This window comes from Polyodon spathula, chromosome 46, assembly GCF_017654505.1.
Source record: "Polyodon spathula isolate WHYD16114869_AA chromosome 46, ASM1765450v1, whole genome shotgun sequence".
Lineage (NCBI taxonomy): Eukaryota > Metazoa > Chordata > Actinopteri > Acipenseriformes > Polyodontidae > Polyodon > Polyodon spathula.
In genome coordinates, this window is record NC_054579.1 from 1,036,005 (window position 1) to 1,046,004 (window position 10,000).

The 10,000-nt window shown below is 43.9% G+C and overlaps 2 protein-coding genes across 2 annotated transcripts in view; both read right to left on the reverse strand.

Moving 5' to 3' along the window:
• Positions 1-2,308, reverse strand: part of sox10 (SRY-box transcription factor 10) — a 12,091-nt gene extending 9,783 nt beyond the window's left edge. Inside the window, exons 1-2 of the mRNA XM_041237760.1 lie at positions 2,029-2,308; positions 1,605-1,724 (exon numbers count right to left, since the gene is read on the reverse strand). The gene's annotated coding sequence lies outside the window, so the exon portion shown is untranslated. The remainder of the gene's footprint in view (positions 1-1,604; positions 1,725-2,028) is intronic.
• The window catches only part of LOC121306077 (histone acetyltransferase p300-like), a 456,244-nt gene that overhangs the window by 401,458 nt on the left and 44,786 nt on the right, over positions 1-10,000 (reverse strand).

Here is a 10,000-nt window from a genome sequence, read left to right on the forward strand (position 1 = left end):
CATCTCTCACCTCTTATTAGCTTTATTAACAGGATCACTGACCCCTCCCTTTAAAGGAGCGCTGACCATCTTTAAAATCCATTCTCTCACCTCTTATTAGCTTTATTAACAGGATCACTGACCCCTCCCTTTAAAGGAGCGCTGACCATCTTTAAAATCCATTCTCTCACCTCTTATTAGCTTTATTAACAGGATCACTGACCCCTCCCTTTAAAGGAGCGCTGACCATCTTTAAAATCCATTCTCTCACCTCTTATTAGCTTTATTAACAGGATCACTGACCCCTCCCTTTAAAGGAGCGCTGACCATCTTTAAAATCCATTCTCTCACCTCTTATTAGCTTTATTAACAGGATCACTGGCCCCTCCCTTTAAATACACGTTAACATAATTCTCAATTTATCCATCTATGAAGTTGAATTATATTCAGAATGGTTACAGCTGAAGCAACAAAACGAATACACAATATACCCCGCTTCGGAGCCCCAAGGAGTTTATTGAGCGCTCCGTCACAAAGCAAAAAGTTGTTCATTGCTCTTAAAACAATATTACGGTCGAGCGCCTTATGCATTGCTTTATTTGAACTTGCTAGACTAAAACACAGCTGAGTTTGAACCAATGCATCACTTTTCTTTTAAATAAACGAGGAATCATATAACCTTGGACGTTCTTAAGCTGGCATCCCGTTTGAACGACTCCTTTCTTTAATTTTAGGGAGAAAAAAAAAAAAACCCAGCGAAACGCAGCTGCAACAGAAACACACGCCGTGTTTACATGCATTTAAAAGGCACAATTAAAGTAGTTTATTCGTATTCTGATTCTATCAAACCTTTTCATTAAACAGCGTTTCCTGGTTCTATCCCCCCGGCACGTCAGTTCAGTCTGCAAAAGCGTTTTTTTAATTTAGTATCTGCTTTGTATTAAAGATATGAATGACACCGGTCGTGTGGCCCTAACAGCACACGGCTAACAGGCACTGCTGAGTCTTTCTGAACAGTCATGGCCCTTAATATAGGCAAGAACATCGTAAGGTTGCTAATGCATTGCTGTGGCCAATGCACAATCATTTTATAAGCGTCTGTCAGATTGTAAATGCGCACGAATGCACGATCCAGCGGGTAACGAAGAACCTATTTTTAAACATTTCTATTATTTCTATATTTCTCCTGTTGAGATATATAATCAACAGAATGATCTGCAATCGCCAGAAATACTTAATGAAGAAGAAAAAGCAACGAGAAACTGAAAAAAAAGTCGTCATTTAATCCTTTAACCAGTTAAAGAGAAGGATACCTTTTATTGGACTAACTAAATCATAATTATTCGCCATCTTTCAACACCTCACAGGTCTCTTCTTCAGGTGAAAGTAGGAAAGAGAGATCGATGTTTACAATAATTTAGCAACATCTTTTTTGCTTCTCCCTTCTAACCAGCTATTCCGATATTGTATATATATATATATAGAGAGAGAGAGAGAGAGAGAGAGAGAGAGAGAGAGAGAGAGAGAGAGAGAGAGAGAGAGAGAGAGAGAGAGAGAGAATAGAAATAGAAAATATAATAGAAATACAGCCCTGCTAAAGTTGCAAAGACGATCTGGGTTCTTACTTTGTGAGTTTCTGGTCGCTGGGTAGGGATTTCTGCATCGGCTTCAGCCCCCCTTGCTCCGTGTCGCTTCACCCGGCGATGAATGCGTCCTCTGTTGTGGCTCCCCGGCTTAAAGGACCTCTGTGTTACGCGGATTTAAAAAAAAAAAAATAAAAAATTAAAAAGTTGAAACACTTTTAGCTACAGGCACCCGCCCAACTCGTCGGTGACTGGCCGCCGCTGGAAATGGGCGTGTGTGTGTGTGTGTGTGTGTGTGCGTGTGCGTGTGCGTGTGCGTGTGCGTGTCAGTGTGCTTTCACTAGCTCAGTTTCGCAGTTTGATTTCTGGCTGAGTGTTTGAAGTTATAATGCTTTATACAGATCTGGAGGTCTGGGAACATCACATGCATTTCAAACTATAGTAACACAAAATAACACAAGCGTACCCGATACATGGACACATGATAAGACGCCTAGTCCACTGAATGACAGTCTTTCTCAGTGTGTTCAGTGTTGAAGGAGGGAACGTGCTGCCCCATTGCAATGATATATCACAGCCATCCCATCTGAAGGAAGCTTTGCTGTAGGGTATTGTTTAAGAGCTGGGCCAGAGGGAAGAGCCGCCCTATTCAGTGACAAATACCTTCCATATATTACAGCACAGCTTGAGCACCATTGAAGGGGTCTGCCATCTGAGTGCTGATCAAGATTCATCACAAGCCATAAAGAACAAGCGCTGACCAGGCCTGACCCTGCTGCTGCAGCTACTGCTGTGTTTACCTCCCTGAGATCTCAGTGTGAATTCAAGCGTTTCCACTAGAAGAGTCTCTCCAGCGTCTTCAGTGTGAATTCAAGCGTTTCCACTAGAAGAGTCTCTCCAGCGTCTTCAGTGTGAATTCAAGCGTTTCCACTAGAAGAGTCTCTCCAGCGTCTTCAGTGTGAATTCAAGCGTTTCCACTAGAAGAGTCTCTCCAGCGTCTTCAGTGTGAATTCAAGCGTTTCCACTAGAAGAGTCTCTCCAGCGTCTTCAGTGTGAATTCAAGCGTTTCCACTAGAAGAGTCTCTCCAGCGTCTTCAGTGTGAATTCAAGCGTTTCCACTAGAAGAGTCTCTCTCAGTGTCTTCAGTGTGAATTCAATGGCAAACGTTTCCACTAGAAGAGTCTCTCAGCGTCTTCAGTGTGAATTCAATGGCAAACGTTTCCACTAGAAGAGTCTCTCCAGCGTCTTCAGTGTGAATTCAATGGCAAACGTTTCCACTAGAAGAGTCTCTCCAGCGTCTTCAGTGTGAATTCAATGGCAAACGTTTCCACTAGAAGAGTCTCTCCAGCGTCTTCAGTGTGAATTCAATGGCAAACGTTTCCACTAGAAGAGTCTCTCCAGCGTCTTCAGTGTGAATTCAATGGCAAACGTTTCCACTAGAAGTCTTTCTCAGTGTCTTCAGTGTGAATTCAATGGCAAACGTTTCCACTAGAAGAGTCTCTCTCAGTGTCTTCAGTGTGAATTCAATGGCAAACGTTTCCACTAGAAGACTCTCTCAGTGTCTTCAGTGTGAATTCAATGGCAAACGTTTCCACTAGAAGTCTCTCTCAGTGTCTTCAGTGTGAATTCAATGGCAAACGTTTCCACTAGAAGAGTCTCTCCAGCGTCTTCAGTGTGAATTCAAGCGTTTCCACTAGAAGAGTCTCTCCAGCGTCTTCAGTGTGAATTCAATGGCAAACGTTTCCACTAGAAGTCTCTCTCAGCGTCTTCAGTGTGAATTCAATGGCAAACGTTTCCACTAGAAGTCTCTCTCAGTGTCTTCAGTGTGAATTCAATGGCAAACGTTTCCACTAGAAGTCTTTCTCAGTTCAGTGTGAATTCAATGGCAAACGTTTCCACTAGAAGTCTCTCTCAGTGTCTTCAGTGTGAATTCAATGGCAAACGTTTCCACTAGAAGTCTCTCTCAGTGTCTTCAGTGTGAATTCAATGGCAAACGTTTCCACTAGAAGTCTCTCCAGCGTCTTCAGTGTGAATTCAATGGCAAACGTTTCCACTAGAAGTCTCTCTCAGTGTCTTCAGTGTGAATTCAATGGCAAACGTTTCCACTAGATGTCTTTCAGTGTCTTCAGTACAAATCACAGCAGATCCCAGTGCATGCAGAAGCAATACTGACCAGGCCTACTCCTGATCACTCTCTCTCTCTGTTTATTCTTGTGTGGTCTGACACACATCAATAGACAGTCCACAATCAGATGTACAGTGAGTTCATTTCAAGGGGATAAGGAGCAACATTATAAGGCAAACACACACAAACACACACACACACTGTTCCAGCAACAATCCATCTTGTGTTCTCCCGCTCTCCGACAAAATGGTTCTGCCGCCATGAATTGGGAGTTTGATAAGTTCCATCTATGCCTTCTTCTGTCTCCTCTTTCTTCTCTCTTCGGTCGCGTCTTTGGAGTCTTTGTGTCAGGCCCAGGTGAATTGAAAGCATGTGACCTCCACCCCCCCCCGTCCAGCACCACCCCACCCTCCCTTCTCTCGCTCTCTCTTAGCCAAAACAAAAAAAAAACCTAAAACAAGAACAAAACATAAAGTGGTTTTGAAAAGACGGCACTTCAGTCTCTCTCCGGACAGCAGAAGGACTTTTATAAATCAAGGCTCCGGGTTCGGACAGACCTCACTGCTGCAGCTGCACCTGGATTAAACAGATGAGTGTGTGTGTGTGTGTGTGTGTGTGTGTGTGTGTGTGTGTGTTCTGAATCACCAGTCAAACTGAGCCTCACTACTATGCAAATGTATTTAGATTTACTTTCCTTTCTTGTCAAAGATTTCAAAATGAAAAAGTCATGGGGTGTTGGGGTGCTGCGTTGCTTTGCTTTTGAGGGAAAAAATCTCTTAGGCAAACGTTTTCAGCACTCTGTGAAGCCGAAATGTCTCTCTTAGCAAACTTTTATTATTTAGTGCTTTCTAGAGACCGCTCAATGGAAAGCAAATCCATAGTGAAGACTTGATTCGTTCCTTATAATCTTTGAAATGGAAGTTAAGGATGTCAGTTTTGAATCACTGCTAACTCTTACAGTATTTATTCATTATTATGACTGTATTGAAAATGAAGACGGTATGTGATTTCATTGACACAGCTGAGGGTCTCAAAGTGTAACTTGGACAGTACTGTGTGGCAAACATTAGCTGGGATAGTTGTATCTGTGTGTGTGTGTGTGTGTGTGTGTGTGTGTGTGTGTGTGGGCTGATCCAGTCTCTCTCTCTCAGAGGAGGCTCTGTGTGTGTGTGTGTGTGTGTGTGTGTGTGTGTGTGTGTGTGTGTGTGTGTGTGTGTGTGAGGGCTGATCCAGTCTCTCTCTCTCAGAGGAGGCACCGTGTGTGTGTGTGTGTGTGTGTGTGTGCACGTGTGTGTGTGTGTGTGTGTGTGTGTGTGTGTGTGTGTGTGTGCACGTGTCAGTGTGTGTGTGTGTGTGTGTGTGTGTGTGTGTGTGTGTGTGATCCAGTGAGCTCCCGACTAGGCCGGACCCTGTGCTTTACCAGACCTCTGTGCTTTACAATGCTTCCCTATGCTTTACCAGACCTCTCTGTGCTTTACAATGCTTCCCTATGCTTTACCAGACCTCTCTGTGCTTTACAATGCTTCCCTATGCTTTACCAGACCTCTCTGTGCTTTACAATGCTTCCCTATGCTTTACCAGACCTCTCTGTGCTTTACAATGCTTCCCTATGCTTTACCAGACCTCTCTGTGCTTTACAATGCTTCCCTGTGCTTTACAATGCTTCCCTGTGCTTTACAATGCTTCCCTAGTATTGTAAAGCACAGAGAGGTCCGGTAAAGCATATTAATAAATATGGCGAACCAGTGTAAGCTAAGCGAAATGCATAGTGCAGTAGAACCATGGAAACGCACGGGTGAAAAACTGCAAAATTACAATGGTGAACTTTCATAAGGGCAGGGTCATTTTCTTCATATTTTTTTTTTCCTGTGTTCTCGGGTGATAATTTGACACTAAAGACAGCATGCAGGGAGTGGGTGGAAGGAGAACAAGCGATCCCTTTGACGGGCGAGCGCTTTAATATTTATGAGCGGTCCCGAAATTCGGGGGGAATGCCGGGCCGTCTTGCGCCCTTTCGTCCGGGGGCCGGCAATCAAACTCTGCGAGGAATGCAGTCGCTGCCGGGGAATTTCTGAGACACTGTGGAGGAGGCGGTGGGGGGGGGGGCTAGTCCTGACCTTTCTGTTCAGTGTCGTTATGGAATTCAAGAATTACATTGCTCGGAACATCTGAATAGCGGTACCCCAATGGAATTGTATAATTTCTCAAAATGTTACTAAAAAGCTTTTTCTTGGTTTGATAAAAGTTACAAGAAATAGATGTCTAGAATTATTTGTCTGCAACTGTTTTTGCAAAACTCCAAACATGCTCATTCAAAAGTTTAAATGTCCTATGAGGTGGTAGAAATTTCAGTATGATAATGCAGAACCTAATTCTAGACAAGTCTAGAAAGTGCTGGATTGTAGGAGAACATCCTTAGAGAGTTTATAAGAGTTAGGCATAGGATGATTGCGGTCATTACCAATAGGTCAGTATGGGACCATGTAAAGATCTATCGGACGATCGTAGCAGAAAACGATTTATTGTCATAAAGCTTTCCAAGCATCTGAGTATCCCAATTTCAACTACTGTTTCTATTATCAAGAAGTTCAAGACTCATGGTACTGTCACAACGCTCCCTCGGTCTGGAAGAAAGAAGATTCTTTCGCTATGGACAAGTTGAAGAATTGCGAGGAAGGTTAATAACAATCTGAGATTGACTGCCAAAGATATTCAAAGTGAACTGGCTACAAGTGGTTCTGGTTTTCCATTTCAACCACAGGTCGAGTATCGCATGGTGAAGGTCTCAGTGGTCGCAGGCCAAGACGAAAGCCACTCTTAGGAAAACATCACAAGGACAGTTGCTTAAAGTTTGCAAAATGGCATTTGAATGATAGGCATGAGTTCTGGTCAAAGGATTTGTGGAGTGATGACACAAAAATTGCGCTATATGGTCACGGCGATAGTCGTTTGGAGAAAGTCTGACGAGGCTTTCAAAGAAAAGAACGCCATGCCTACTGTCAAGCGTGGAGGTGGTAATATCCTTCTATGGGGCTGTTTTTCCTCTAAATGCACAGGAATCTTAGTTCCAATGCATGGTAAAATGGATTCCATAGCATACCAAAAGATATTGGCCGATCATCTGAAACCCTCCACCAACACGGCAACGATCAAAGCACACGTCAAAATCTACTTCAGAACTTCAGTCTCGATCTAAGTCCTATTGAGAATCTTTGGTATGAGTTGACGAAGGCTGGACATTTTTGCATTGAGGAATGGTCAGACATCACTAACGAATCACTGCCCAAGGCTCGTTGACAAATATCCTACTTGTTTGACGAAGGTGTCGCAGCTAGCTATTAATTGCACGGTCCTTGTCAGGGTATGAATGCTTTTGAATTTGCATATTTGAAGTTTTGCAAAAAAAAAAAAAAAAAAAAAATTGCTGAAACAAATCATTTCAGGCGTCTATTTCTTGAAACGTTTTTTTCCCTCGCCCACAAAAACAAAACTTTTGCTACAAAAGATTTTTCCTGTAAGTATTTGTTTTCGAGAAAAGTCTAGAAATTATACATTTCCATTGGGGTATGTAAACTTTGGACCTCAACTGTAACTACATTTAAAAAACAGAGATGTCTGGTAAAGCATAAGGAAGCATTGTAAAGCACAGAGAGGTCTGGTAAAGCACAGGGAAGCATTGTAAAGCACAGAGAGGTCTGGTAAAGCATAGGGAAGCATTGTAAAGCACAGAGAGGTCTGGTAAAGCATAGGGAAGCATTGTAAAGCACAGAGAGGTCTGGTAAAGCATAGGGAAGCATTGTAAAGCACAGAGAGGTCTGGTAAAGCACAGGGAAGCATTGTAAAGCACAGAGAGGTCTGGTAAAGCATAGGGAAGCATTGTAAAGCACAGAGAGGTCTGGTAAAGCATAGGGAAGCATTGTAAAGCACAGAGAGGTCTGGTAAAGCATAGGGAAGCATTGTAAAGCACAGAGAGGTCTGGTAAAGCATAGGGAAGCATTGTAAAGCACAGAGAGGTCTGGTAAAGCATAGGGAAGCATTGTAAAGCACAGAGAGGTCTGGTAAAGCACAGGGAAGCATTGTAAAGCACAGAGAGGTCTGGTAAAGCATAGGGAAGCATTGTAAAGCACAGAGAGGTCTGGTAAAGCATAGGGAAGCATTGTAAAGCACAGAGAGGTCTGCTAAAGCACAGGGAAGCACTGTAAAGCACAGAGAGGTCTGGTAAAGCCTAGGAAAGCATTGTAAAGCACAGAGATGTCTGGTAAAGCACAAATTATAGCTTTATAACGGAACCTTTCGTGTGTTGAAAGGAGTTTTGTCCGAAGGCTCTCTCACTGGTCCCATTAAGACCAGCGTGTGCGTGCGCTGGTTTTGCATTCAGCCATTGACTTTGCAGAGGCCTCAGCGCTCGTGAGAAGCGTTCAGTTGAGGTCCGGTCTAGTTGCAGCAAGGCTTCTGAAAGTTAAACTGATTGAGTTGGCTGTGGCAGGGGGTTAGAACTCACATCACCTTACAAAACACAAGGCAGGCGATCAGATATAACAGCAATTCTCTGACATCACCTGTGTGCAGGTGCACCCCTATAAAGCGCCCCGCGGGAAAAAAAGACACCGAACTGAATCGGTCCCCCTGTTAAAGAGGTTTTGTTTTTCGAGATGGGCATGGTTAACGGTTTGATGGCACGCCGCGACCTCGCTGATCCTTCAGCTTTTTAATAAATGCGCGCAGCTGTGTGACACTGATATTAGTCGTCCCCCCCCCCCCCCCCCCCCCCCCCCCGGCTGTATGAATCCCTGCCATTGTGTTCCTCTGTGTTTGGTGCAGAGGTTGAGAGGAGCTTGTTTGCAGCTGGGAAGGGGGGAGGGTGTTACTGTGTGCACCAGGCACTGTCAATGAACCATTGTGTGAGTCCTGTACAATATCTAAAAGTTAGAGAAGGGCTGTGTGGCAGAGGCTGATTCACCAGCCTGGCATTCCTGCCTTTCACCTTCCTATGGAGGCCCGGGCTCCAATCTGGGGGGATAGGTGGGGCAGACAGACAGGCAGACCGACAGGCAGGCAGACAGACAGACAGACAGACAGGCAGGCAGGCAGGCAGACAGGCAGGCAGGCAGGCAGGCAGACAGACAGACAGGTTTGATACCAGGAGTTCCCCGGTTCAAATCCCAGCTCTGCCACTGCACTGACTCACTGTGTGTGACCCTGAGCAAGTCACTGAACCTCCCTGGGCTCCGTCCTTCGGAGGAGGTGTAAAACAAACGAGATCCCATTGGAAGTGTCTCTGCAGCTCAGTTCACCGCTAGTCTCTGTAAGGTAAAAGCAACCGCTAAATAACAAATTAACAATAATTAAAATTAACTTGTAACTCGCAACAGATTCTAAAAGTAACTTTCTCAACACTGCCTATATAACCCTGCTAGAGTTTCATGCCCCCTCTCTCTCCCTGTGTGACAGCGCGCATGAGGCTGGACAATGCCAGTGTTCTCCCCTTCATCCCCCAGCTGTGTTTCGCGGGAGGCTGACCCTCAATGCCTCCTTGTCTCGGGGACAAGGGCCAGCGAGCTGAGAAGAAGCACCCCTTTTATTCACCCTGGAATGGGACAGGACTCCTCTCATCCGCTGTGCAGAGGCACGCGCTGTGCAGGGGGGAATGGGCAGAGCACAGCGACCATGCCATCACAATCCCTTCATACATCAATGACGCCCTTCAATGCACTAGAGATCCTTTCAGAAGTGCTCTGTGCAGCTCTGGCCAAGCATTTTGCATCCCCCTATACGAAATAATTTTGCTTCGTAAAGTTGAATGAATCCTGCTGAATATTGTTAACATAATGAATGTTAACATAATGAATACAACTGTATTTTGACTTCAGAAAGGCTCAGGAGAGTAAATAAAAACAAGTAGTTTCGGAGTTAAGGTGAATGAAAGCAATACATCTAAAAACAGTGGGTTCTAGGAAAATATGCAAATAAGGCATACAAGAGCCAATCAAATCGTGTTAAAGTTTTACACGATTTGATTGGCTCTTGTAATGCTTTATTTGTATATTTCTCTACAACCCAATGTTTATATATATATATATATAAACATTGTATGATGCCAGCGGAACTCAACAGAAAAGAATGAATTCCAATAAATATACAAACGTTAAAAATAATTATATAAACAAAATTAATTCAAAAGCGGTGCGTGCTGACGAGCTTGGGAGACCAAATCAAGGCTGATCCTGAGAGCCGCCATTGCATGAGAATAGAAATCCAAGTTTGTATAAAATAATGTTAATAAGAATTCGCATAGATTTAAAGATAAGAGTAA